Below are 13,140 nucleotides of genomic sequence, written 5' to 3' on the forward strand. Positions count from 1 at the left end.
ACAACATGAAGTAAGCATTTTTAATTTCAGAATGTTCTAAAGAATTGTTGAGAACTTTATTTGGAAGTTTTTTGCAAAAGGTTACTTGGTTCAACTTCCAATAATTTAGCCGATACTGACCAGAATTTCAGCAATTATGTAAAATTTTTTATATTTTATAGGTTTTGATGCCCTAGATGGAGTTTTTCTTATGTGATTTTTTCAAAAGATAAGTTCTACTAGTTTAGGGCTACAATATTACTAAAGACAGCAAGGCCAAATTCATTTTCGTTTCTTAGATAAAGGCCTGATAAATGCAAAAAGTGTGGATTTAGCCCGGTTTAGACGAGGCCATAAAATCCGAACTGGATCTGACAGGACAAAACCCTCCTAGGGTTCTTGTAGTCTAAATATTAACTTTCAAAAAATGCATACCAGAAGTTGTTTGCATTTTCAGGGTTGCATAGTGTAATCAGAAGCACGGTAGAGGTCGCAATTATACATCAATAGTCACGAGATTTTGCATGATGTAAGAGTTTAGGTCGAAGAATATGCCTACACTTTTGGATGATCATCTCATATTATTTAGTGGGTTAAATGGACCATTAATTTTGTATGAAAAATATAAAAATTTAAAATTTGGTACATATTTTACTTCCTGGAGCGCATATACCAGCAAAGTAGCCTACATATGGAAAATTAACTACTGACCTTTCCCCTGATGCAAATTGCAATAATGTTTCTCCTGGGTAACTAACGGGCCTACTGCCTAATATATAATAGGTTTTGTGTAGAATACAAAATTTTCCTGCCATGCTACAATTTGTCTCTATCATGATAGAGAAATTGTGCAAGTGAATTTTTTATACATAGGTATATTGCAGTACGGTGTCGCTTCGACACCCTTTTCAAAGTGCACTCGGTGTCGCTACCGTTAAAGTTTTTTGAAATATTAATTTTGGTGATGGCATCCACCCCCTCCTGGCGTATAACTAAATATGAATACTTTTGGGAGTCATAAATTTATTTGCATGCAAATTATTTGAATTTTTACTCATTATTAGTTGTTTTTTACCGGTTAAAATGTATTTTTGATATCACAATACTCGTATATATCCACAATGAACTATTTTCGCGTGCATTTTGAATCTACAATGTTCATAGATGAGAAAAAACAAGTAAAAAAGTATCAGTCGGCTTCGCCGACAGAGATATACCCTCAGCCTCTGTAAATTGAAACACTTTTTTTCCCAAAAAACTTATGTATTTAGAGGGTTTCAAAATTTTGGACGTACACGCAGAAAAATTTATGTTAGAAATATGTTTGGATCCAAACAAATATATGTTTGGGACCGGTTGCAAACAAATATATGTTCATATATGAACCGACAACAATGTTGATTAGGATTAAAGTTCAAAAGTTTTGCGGAGGAGGTACTAAAAGGAATGGACCGACATAGACCATGGCGGGGCCATAAGGGGTTCGGGCTGTTTTCTCAAAAAGAATGGACTTGCCCCTTTACCATCGTAATTGAGGCAGCGAATGCAAGTTTCATCAACAAAAATCAAACTGATTCGAGAGCAGGTATTAAATGGAATTTATCCGAAATTTTGTGCGGGAGGTACCGGATGGAGCGGACAAATATAGTCAATATTCGAACAGGATCTATATCTGGTGAATATATTAGGATGTGTAAAATATGGACCAAATCGGCCACTCCCTTGGAGAGTTATCGTGCGCAACAATTTTTCCGAACATTTTTGAACTTTTGTGGGGGAGGTACCTGAAGGAGTGGACCGATATGGCTTATCTTCGAACTTAAACTAAGTTTGGACACAATATTACGAAGGCCAAATTTTGGACGGAATCGGCATATCCGTTCGAGAATTATCTTGCGCTCCAACCACTACACATGGTGTCATAGGGGTTTTTTCAACTTTCAGGCTATTTTCTCAGGTAGTATGGACTTGCCCCTGATGAAACTTGTACCGTCGTACGGGGGACAGTGAATATAAGTTGCTACAACAAAAACCAAGGCGATTCGAGAGCAGGTCCTAAACTGAACTTTTCCGAAATTTTGTGTGGGAGGCACCCGAAGGAGTTTACCGATTGAGTCCATATTGGAACCTCATCTAAGTCTGGTAGAAGTTTCACGATGTGTGTGTGGACCAAATCGGTTACTCCCTTCAAGAGTTATCGTGCGCACAAATTTTCCGAACATTTTCCAACTTTTGTGGGGGAGGTACCGGAAGGAGTGGACCGATATAACCCATCTTCGAACTTAAACTAAGTTTGGACTAAATATTGCGAAAGCCAAATTTTGGACCAAATCGGTTCATCCGTTCGAGAGTTATCGTGCGCACCAGCCAGACAGACAGACGGACGGACATTGCTAAATCGACTCCAAATTGCCTGAAACACATTTCGTCCAAACATACTTGGGGCCTAAAACCATTATTTCGAAGAGGCACATTTTGCCCGTATAAAGGCCTGCGTACATAAGCTGCTCTGCCTGATTGCCTTGCTTTGCTGCTTCAATAAAAAATAAAAGAACAAAGAAGGCCGACCCAATTTCCAACTGATGGCAACCCAGTTCTAAATTTCGTCTTTATTCTATAATTTTTATTACGTCAGAAATGAAGCAGGTAAGCAAGGCAATCAGGCAAAGCAGCTTATGTAGCGAGGCCTTGACAGTGTATATACCCTCGTTATCATAAATGCTGAGGGTTAAAATCCAAAAAAAATCGACGAAAATGTTTTTAATAAATCGCGGTCAAAGGTCAAGTCTTATCGAAATGGGAGTAAAGAGGAGGGATCCCATAATGTAGAGCACTAACATTAATTTACGTGGAAGCTGTATTGGCATCAATGTAGAAAAATGGATAAAATGGGTAGAAGCCAGCACGTTTTATTATGTTCCCTTCCGATTTCTGGCTTAACCTGACATTTATAAATATATGCCCAAAGCAAGACTCAATGAATACTCCATGGGCAACATGATACTAGTGTATGATTTTTCGATATATCCACCTAAAATTGATGCTGAAATTTCGAAGCCGGAAGTTCGGGGTTTTTTGAATTTTTTTTTAACAATCCGGACGCCCAACGAGATAATATTCAAAACTTATACGAGTAATAGGATTATAGAACTCGTCATTTTAGGCGTTTAATGTATATCTCATGAGTGATCCTATATAAAATTACAAGCGCCATTCAATTTCCTTTGAACCCTGCGTGAATTTAGTTTTGTTACGCGATGGATCTGATGAGTCCTTCCGCGATCGAATCTATCCACTAAAACGGTGGATGTGAAACAGGAAAATCTGCAAAAATATATTTTGACAAAAACGCGTACTGAAACGCGATTTTCTTTAAAAATTTTTAAGTTAATGAAATCCTTTATCCGATATAATATTTTCAAATATTACAGAGATACGCGAGTAATATGGGTATTTTACCCAAAATGTGGAGGCACAGCCGCGGTTCTTAAAATGGGAGCATTTGACGTATTTTTAATGGATACTACTGGAATCAGATGCGCATGAAAATCGTATGCATATTGCGCGATTTTTCCCACTTTAAGGTTTTTTGACGGCACAGTTTGGCCGCTGAGTAAAACTTCGAAATATGCATAACTATTTAAAGAGATTGAGAAAGAGAAAATATATTTGAAATAATATTTCATCAATTAGTTAGTTCTTATCTTTTGTTTTTGTTTTAATATACAATCTATATACTCAATCTCTATAAATTTGGCAATGCGTAGCCTAGATCCTGTAGATATTATTAATTTATTTTTTAAGGTTTGTGCGGACCCTGTGGCAGGATATTTTGGATTTACTTCAAGATTTGTTTATTATTTGTTGTTTTTCCGCGAAAATAAAAAAATAATAAATATTTAGACATTAAATATTTAAACGATTTATGCAAAAATTTTCTTTTAACAACAAATAAGACATTTTTAAATAGTTTTTCTTTATATGAGAATAAAAACCGCTACAACTTTGCGCGCAACTTCCAATTTTATGAACGCGAACAGATTTGAAACCAACATTTTTTCCTTGACATCTATATAATAAAAATCGTAGGTGTGCCCACAAAAAAATTAAATTTTTTCAAATGGAATTGCAAAAAAAAATTGTTTTTGCCATATAGTCATTTCACTAAAAAACTTTAACAATTTTCACACAAAAGTTCTGGTCCATTTAACCGGCTAAATATTATCTGATCATCACGTTAAATTGGAAGCTACTTCTTTGTCGTAAACCCAAACCTTACATAAAATTTCGCGCCGATCAGACTACCAATGCGACCTAGAGAACCGCTACAAAATTGGATAACAATTTTGTGGTTGGTCCCTTTCACCCCCCTACATATTTCACGATCATCGCCAAAAACTAAAGAAAATTTCGTGAAGTTTTGTCCATAATTGCGGCCTGTAGGGTTATTACAACTTTTAATGACGGACGGACGGACACACATCTCAAAATCGCTTTATCTCGTCGAGATATGAATTTTGGTATACCACATGGAGGTATACTACGAATACTTCGCGGTGTTACATGAAGTTTTCGAAAAACAAACTTATAATACCCTTTTCACATTGTGGTATAGGGTATAAAAACAACTTCCAATACCGTTTTGTAACGGAGATACAGCTAATATTGGATTACATACTTTTGGGATAAGATGCATGATCAATTGCTATATCAAATAAAGTGAATTTAACATGCAAATAATAGGTATCAATCTAAACTTACCTTGAATTGCACTATGCGACACGAAAATTATTTACCATATTTTGACACCGCAGCGTGATTGAAGACCAAAAATAAGAAGACACCTGTCCCGGCGTTTTTCCCTATCACTTTCGCGGTTATGGGCCCACAGAGACCTGAGGCTTTGATGTCAAAAGGGATAATTTTGTCAGGCACATATCTTCTGAACCGTTTGGAATTTTGGATTACTCGTGGCGGCAAAGTTGTAGCTCTCGTCCTAAAGAATAATAATTGGGAACACATCCATTCGACCTCATCTTCAAGGTCCAATTTCTAGTATGGTTTTTTCTCGGATTTTAGTCTGTAGATATCAAACCGATCAAAATTGAAGCACAAAGTCATCTAGAAAAATGTTCGTTAGATCTCAGTAAACAACTTTCTAGAACATACGAACTCTGTAGAAACGGTTCTTAAAAGTCAACATAGCAATACAATTGAGATTTTTATCCTCTTTTTTTGGTTTCTGCCCAATAGATACTAAACCGTTGAAAATTCAAAAAAAAAAAAAGAATTAACCACATTAATGTAGCAAAAATATAAGTAAACAACTTTCTGGAACACACGAACTATCTATGAAAGCTCCTTTATGATGAAAATAGCGAAAACTTTTGAAAATATTTGATTTTTGTACTTTTTTCTCCGATACTGGTCCATAGATACCAAGCCGTCCAAGATTTAAGGATACCGTCAACTACCAAAATGTACCTATGATTTCAATAAACAACTTAATATCACGCTGTGGTTGGGTGCCACCGTGGTGCAATGGTATGCACACCCGCCTTGCACACATAAGGTCGTGGGTTCGATTCCCCGGCCAGTCAACATCAAAACACTTTTCAACGGTGGCAAAATACCCCTCAGTAATGTTGGCGACATTTCCTGAGTATTTCAGCCATGTAAAACTTCTCTACAAAGTGGTGTCTTAGACACGCCGTTCGGACTCAGCGATAAACTGTAGGTCCCATATCATTGAGCTAATATGAATCGGGGTGCCCACATTGATATGAGAGAAGTCTCAAGTCTCAAGTGGAACAATTATATATTATCACGCAGCGGTTTCAGTCGGGAATTTCAGTCTCCACAGTGAAACATCTAACAATGGTATGAGGCTGATAGACTTTGCAGCTGCAAAACACATGGTAGTTAGCAGTACCAGATTTAATCATCTCGATATTCCTAAGGGCACCTGGCTGTCTCCACATCAAAGAACAAGTAATCAAATTGATCATGTTGTGATAGATGGATGTACGATCGTTCCGAGGCGCAAACATTGATTCGGACCAATACCTTGTTGCAGCAAAGGAACGTACCCGTCTAAACGTTGCAAATACAGCACGAACAGACACAACGCGGAAGTTGGACATCGATAGGCTGCAAACACAACAGATAGCCACAGTATATTCCACTCAACTAGCCCAATTGCTTAATGAGAGCACTCCTTGTCCCGATAACACAACAACACAATGGCAAAATATTGCCCACTCCATGCAGACAGCCGCAAAATCCATACTTGGATACCAGAGATCTCCACAAAGGAATTCATGGTATGACCAGGAGTGTTGTGCTGCTACCGAAGAGAAAAATGCGGCATATAGAGCTACTTTACAATCAGTAGCAACGCGTAGCGCACGAGAGAGATATCGGGAGAAAAGGAGAGATGAGAAACGTCTATTCCGCAATAAAAAGAGAGAAATGGAATAGCGGTAGTGTGAAAAAATCGAGATGTAGGAGACAGAATGAAGCCCGAAAATTCTACCAAAGAGTGAAACATCAAACTGATGGCTTTGGAACTGGCACATCCTCCTGTAGAGAGCAGCAAGGTAATCTGGTAACTGATACAGATAGTGTGCTAAGGATATGGAAAGAGCATTTTTCCAAACTGTTGGTATCCAATAGTAGCGAAGTCGACAAGATACCACAGATCCAATCCCAGAAGATGGTATAGAATGTATACCACACGGCCAAGATGAGATAAAAACAGCAATCAACTGGCTGAAGAATAATAAAACAGCAGGAGCCGGTGGCTTACCAGCCGAGCTGTTTAAAACCGGAGGCGACGCGCTGATAAGGTGTATGCATCAGCTAGTTAGCACCATCTGGCAGGAAGAACGCGTACTTGACGATTGGAACCTGAGCATCCTGTACACTCCAACTATTGGGGCATAAGTCTTCTCCCTACTGCCTATAAGATAGTGTCAGGGATATTGTGCGAACGACTAAAGCCAATGGTCAATGAAATAATTGGGCCATACCATACCCTGCAGCAAATCCTGGAAAAGACCCAAGAGATGCAGATCGACACACAGCACCTTTTTGTCGATTATAAAACAGCTTTCGACAGTCCCCTCCGATCAAAGGTATTCCATGTAATGTCTGAATTTGGTATCCCTGCAAAGCTTGTAAGATGACTTTAACTGATACTAGGTCCTCGGTTAAAATTGGAAAAACCTCTCCGAACAGTTCAGTACCAAAAGAGGTTTCAGACAAGGAGACAGCCTTTCGTGTGACCTATTCAAAATTTTGCTGGAAAAGGTAATACGAGATGCAAATGTCAAAAGAAATGGCACAATTTACACCAATAGCCACATGTTACTTGCTTATGCTGATGATATAGACATCATGGGCCGATCAGTAAAGGAAGTAACAGATACCTTTAGGAAGGTCGAAGCAGAATCTGCGAAAGTGGGTCTGGCGGTAAACGGCGATAAGACCAAATTGATGGTGTCGACGCGCAAAGCGTCCATAGAGCTTGGACCAACTGTGGAAGTTGGTACCTATAATTTTTAGGTAGTTAAAGACTTCGTCTACCTCGGCACTGCCATAAACACAACAAACAACATCAGTTGTGAAATAAGAAGAAGAGATGTATTGGCCAACAGATGCTACTATGGTTTAAGTAAGCAATTTAAAAACAAAGCCACATCTCGTCAAACAAAAATAACACTATACAAAACGCTGATACTACACGCAGAAAAAAAATATGATTGATCCAACAATATTCCAAGAGCAAAATATGTATTGTAAAGATATTGTTAAATTCCAAATGTAGTATTGTGATTCCAACAATTGGGTTTTGTTAAATCCAAAAATAGTTTTTGTCAACTGGACAATAGTTCTCTCTTTTCTTCGACAATTTTTTCTCTTCTCTCGCAATTCGATGCCGTGTTGAAATAAAAAACAATTATGGTGAGTTTTGTTTGTGTGACATGATGTCTTTATCTTTGTTTTTGTGTGTATGTATACCAACAATGAGACTCTTGTTATACCCTATACCACAATGTGGAAAAGGGTATTATAAGTTTGTTTTGGTAACAATTCATGTAACACCGCGAAATATTCGTCGGAGACCCCCAATGTGGTATACCAATCTTCATATCTCGACGAGATAAAGCGATTTTGAGATGTGTGTCTGTCCGTCCGTCCGTCCGTCTGTCCATTATAAATTGTAAACACGCTCCAGGCCGCAATTATGGACCGATCGTCTCGAAATTTGGTATGGAGGTCGGGTTCAGATCAGAATAGATCCCTATTCTTATTGGTGATGATCGTGAAATATTTAGCGGGTGAAATGGACCAAAAACATAATATTTATCCAATTTTCTAGCGGCTCTGTAGGTCTCAATAATAGTCCGATCAACGCGTAATTTTAAATTAGGTAAGAGTATATCACAAAGGAGAAGCTTGCAATTTGAGATGGCGATCGGATAACATTTAGAGGGTTAAATGGACCAAAACTTTTGTGTGAAAATTGTGAAAATTTTTAATATACAGCTTATATCTTAATTCCTGGAAGTGACATTCCGGACAAGTGAGATATACTTGAAAGTGGAACGCTTGACCTTTCAATTGATGCCAATTATGTTGGTGTGCATGATCAGATAACAGAGTTACAGCCTAATATATTCCGTTATTTGTTTGTAGTGTAGCAATAAACTCGCTAGAAGTCGCAATTATACATCAATAGTCACGAAATTTTGCACCGGGTAAGAGTATAGGTCGAAAAAGATGCCTACAGTTTTGATCGATGATCTGATATTCTTTAGCGGGTGAAATGGACTATTATTTTGTATGCAAAATATAAAAATTTTATTTTTGGTCGATATTTTAATTCCTTGAGGACATATATATTTCGGAAAGTATCCTACATATGGAAAAAAACTACTGACCTTTCCTCTGATGTAAATTGCAATAAAGTGTTTGCTAGATAACGGGCCTACTGCCTAATATATAATAGGTTCTGGGTAGAGAACCACATTTTTATCCCATGGTACATATTGTCTCTCCAAAAGTTTATGTAACACGAAATATTCGTCCTAGACCCTTATTTGGTATGCCAAAATTCATATCTCGGCGAGATAAAGCGATTTAGCGATGTGTGTGTCCGTCCATTAAAAATTGTAAACAAGCTTAAGGCCGCAGTTATGGACCGATTGTAACGAATTTTTTAAGGAGGTTGGGTTCAGAATAGAAGTGATTAGTTTTTGGTGATGATCGTGAAATGTACGGGGAATGAAATGGAGCAAAAACAAAATTATAACCAATTTTGAAGCGGCTCTGTAGGTCAACATAATAACCCGCAAAATTTTAAACAAAGTTTGAGTTCATGATGAAGAAGAAGAAGCGTACAAACCAACGTGAAGATCAGATAATACTTAGCGGGTTAAATAGACTGAAACTTTTGTGTGAAATTGGTAAAATTTTCAATAACGTAGCGGTTAAACAACGGAAGTAGTAGTACTACATAATTGGGTTTCATTACATTTTAGTTTGTGTGAACTAAATTTTCCTTTCCTGCTACAAAAATGTCTTTGTCATGCTAGATAACTTTTTGGTTTTGGTCATAAGTATTATACATTACATCTCTGATATTTGATAATTAAAATTTCACAATCATTGAAAAGAAGTTCCGTGGAGAGCGATTGTCCAGAGATAGTGGTATAGGGTATCCCATGGTCGGCTCCGTCCGACTATAGACTTTTCTTACTTGTTTTTATTTGTTTCTGTTTTGTTTCATTCTTCTATCTTCATTGTGCTTTGAGGTTTGGTGTTATACCGGAGTTTGTTATGGTGTTTAATTATTCCTTATGTTGTGGTTGGTGCTTGTGGCTTTTTGTTTGTCTTTGTTGTCAGCCAATGCAGCAAACCATGTATTGTGTTCATCAACGATTGCAATATTATACGCGACATTTATATCCAAGTTATGTGAAAAGTGTATATGAGAAGTCTTCTTTATTTGCCTATTCGTCATACGAATTTTGGCGATCAATACAATTACAATAAAAATTCGATTTTAAATAAAAATATTAGACAAATTCATAAATTTTTCACAATATCGGCAAATATGTCTCTACTTCTGGCAGCACTTAGTAGGTATCCAACATCTCGTTACCCAGTCCATTCTTGAATATTCGCAATCCAACATAATTCTTTTCGGCCTTTAGGATTTTTTCCTTCATTTTTTGATTTTAAGATATCTTGCAGTGTTTTGTATTTTGAATTTCTCATGATATGACCAAGGTAGGCTGTTTTTCGTCTCTTGATGTTTGTCATGATCTCTCTACTTCGATTCATTTTTCGCCTCACTTCATTGTTTGTAACCAAGGCCGTCCATGGAATTTTTAAAATTCGGCGGTAGACCCACATTTCGAAGGATTCTAATTTTTTCACATCTACTGCTTTTATTGTCCACATTTCCATAGCATATAATAATGTTGACCATATATATGCTTTTACAAATCTACATTTCGTTTCCAGGTTAATATCATGACTGGTCAGAACTTTCTTGTATTTAAAAAATGTGTCTCGTGCAATTTCAATACGCCTTCTTATTTCTTTGGAGCAATCCCATTCGTCATTTATGTCTATTCCAAGATATTTAATATTTTTCACTCTTTCAATTGAATAGTTTTGTATTTTTAGGGAAATATTGTTATGGCTATTTCTCCTGCTCACAATCATATATTTTGTTTTCTTTGTGTTTATATTTAGTCCATACTTGTTACTGCATGTTACCAATGTGTCCATTAATTCTTGTAGGTGTGAGATACTGTCGGCTAATACTGTAGTATCATCAGCATATCGTATGTTATTGATTTGTTGATGGATTCTTCAAAAAATTTTTCGGAGTAGATATTGAATAACAATGGAGACAATATACATCCTTGTCTTACGCCTCTTGATATTAGAATAGGTTCTGTTATATCTCCATCAATTTCAATTTGTGCGGATTGATACCAATATAGATTTTTGATACATCTGATTTCTTTACTGTCGATACCAATTGAGATAAGGATATCAATTAGTTTGTCGTGTTGTACTTTGTCAAACGTTTTTCATAGTCGACAAAACATAAGAAAACATCCTTCTGCACTTCTCGGCATTTTTGAATAATAATTTGTAGGGAGAATAAAGCTTCACGAGTACCCATACCTTCTCTAAAACCAAATTGAGATATGCCCATATATTTTTCGCATTTTTCATAAATTCTCTTGTGTATTATCCTGAGGAATATTTTTAAAGCGTGGCTCATAAGACTTATTAGCCTGTAATCATTACATGATTTGGCGTAGCTTTTCTTGGGTATGGTTACGAAAGTTGATTTTAACCAATCTTGAGGATATATTCCTGTCTCATAAATCTCGTTAAAAAGTATTGTTAGTAAGTCGACATTGTTGGAGTCTATCTTCTTCTTTATTTGCTAATTCGATTTTCGAATGTAAGCGACCATACAATACAATACATATCGAGGTACATTTCATTTACTTATTTATATACATATTAAATTTGATATTATTTAGTACTATATATTTATAAATTATTAACAATTATCTCAAAAGTGTTTCTATTTCTTGCCGCATTTAGAAGGTTTGCCGAATTATTATATTTTGTCCATTCTTCTATGTTCTTTAGCCAGGTCATCTCTTTCCGGCCTCTGGTACGCCGACCTTCAACTGTTGCTTTCAGGATTTTTTGTAATAATCTATATTTTACATTTCTCATGATGTGTCCCAGATATGAGGTTTTTCGTTTTTTGATTGTAGCTATGAGTTCTCTTCTTTGATTCATTCTTGTCAATACTTCGGCATTTGTCACGTGCGCAGTCCATGGTATTTTTAAAACTCTGCGGTAGACCCACATTTCGAAGGCTTCCAATCGTCGTATATCAGCAGCTTTAATAGTCCACGTCTCCACGGCATACAGTAGAACTGACCAGATGTAGCATTTTATAAACCTTGCTTTTGTTTCGATGTTTATATCATGATTGACAAGGATTTTCTTATATTTAAAAAATGCATCTCTTGCCATCTCTATCCGACATCGTATTTCCTTCGAGCAATCCCATTGGTCATTAATAAGTACACCCAGGTATTTGAAGGTATGTACTCTCTCGACATATGCATTATTTATTTTTAATTTAGCTTCATTATGTTGATTTTTCTTACTAACAATCATTAGCTTTGTTTTGTTAGTATTAATTTTTAGTCCATATGATTCGCTACATAAGGTGAGTTGGGTTACTAATTTTTGGAGTCCTGATATACTATCAGCGATTATAGTAGTATCATCTGCATATCTAATGTTGTTTATAAAGGTGCCGTTTATTTGTATTCCTTCCCGGATATTTGTAGTGGATTCTTGGAAAATTCTCTCTGAGTATATATTAAATAGGAGTGGAGATAAAATACATCCTTGTCTGACTCCTCTCGATATTGATATCTCATCTGTCAGACTTCCATTGACATTTATCTGTGCAGTTTGCTGCCAGTATAAGTTTCTAATGCACCGGATTTCTTTATCATCAATTCCGATAGACACAAGTATTTCCATTAACTTATCGTGTTGCACTGTGTCAAACGCTTTCTTGGAGTCTATAAGTTTTAATATTTCTGATGGAATCTCATCAGCACCCGGCGATTTATTGTCTTTAAGTGATGTTATAGCGGACTCTATTTCACCTCTTGTTATACGGGTTCCTGAAAGTGGCAATTGTATTTGTTCACTGTTGTCTGATCGACTATTATCTGTGAACAGTTGTTGAACATATTCTTTCCATACTTTCTTCTTGTCCTCTATTGATATTATTGGTTTGTTGTCATTATTGTATAAGACAGTTGGGTTTCTTTTTTTAAATACTCCCGTTGCTTCTTTTAATTTTTTATGCAGATTGAAATCGTCGTGTAGACTCTGGAGCTTTTCGATTTCTTGGCATTGCAAATTCAGTTGTTTGTTTTTGGCAATTCTGATTTCCGTTTTTATTTCTTTATTGATATTGTAATACAATTCGTAATTTTGATTTTTATGTTTGCGTCGCTCATCCATTTATTTCAGTATTTCGTTTGTCATCCAATCATTTTTATTGGACTTCTTGCTTTTGCCAAGGCT

Source organism: Musca autumnalis, unplaced genomic scaffold, assembly GCF_047663935.1.
Source record: "Musca autumnalis isolate F117 unplaced genomic scaffold, ASM4766393v1 scaffold_4, whole genome shotgun sequence".
Classification (NCBI taxonomy): Eukaryota; Metazoa; Arthropoda; class Insecta; order Diptera; family Muscidae; genus Musca; species Musca autumnalis.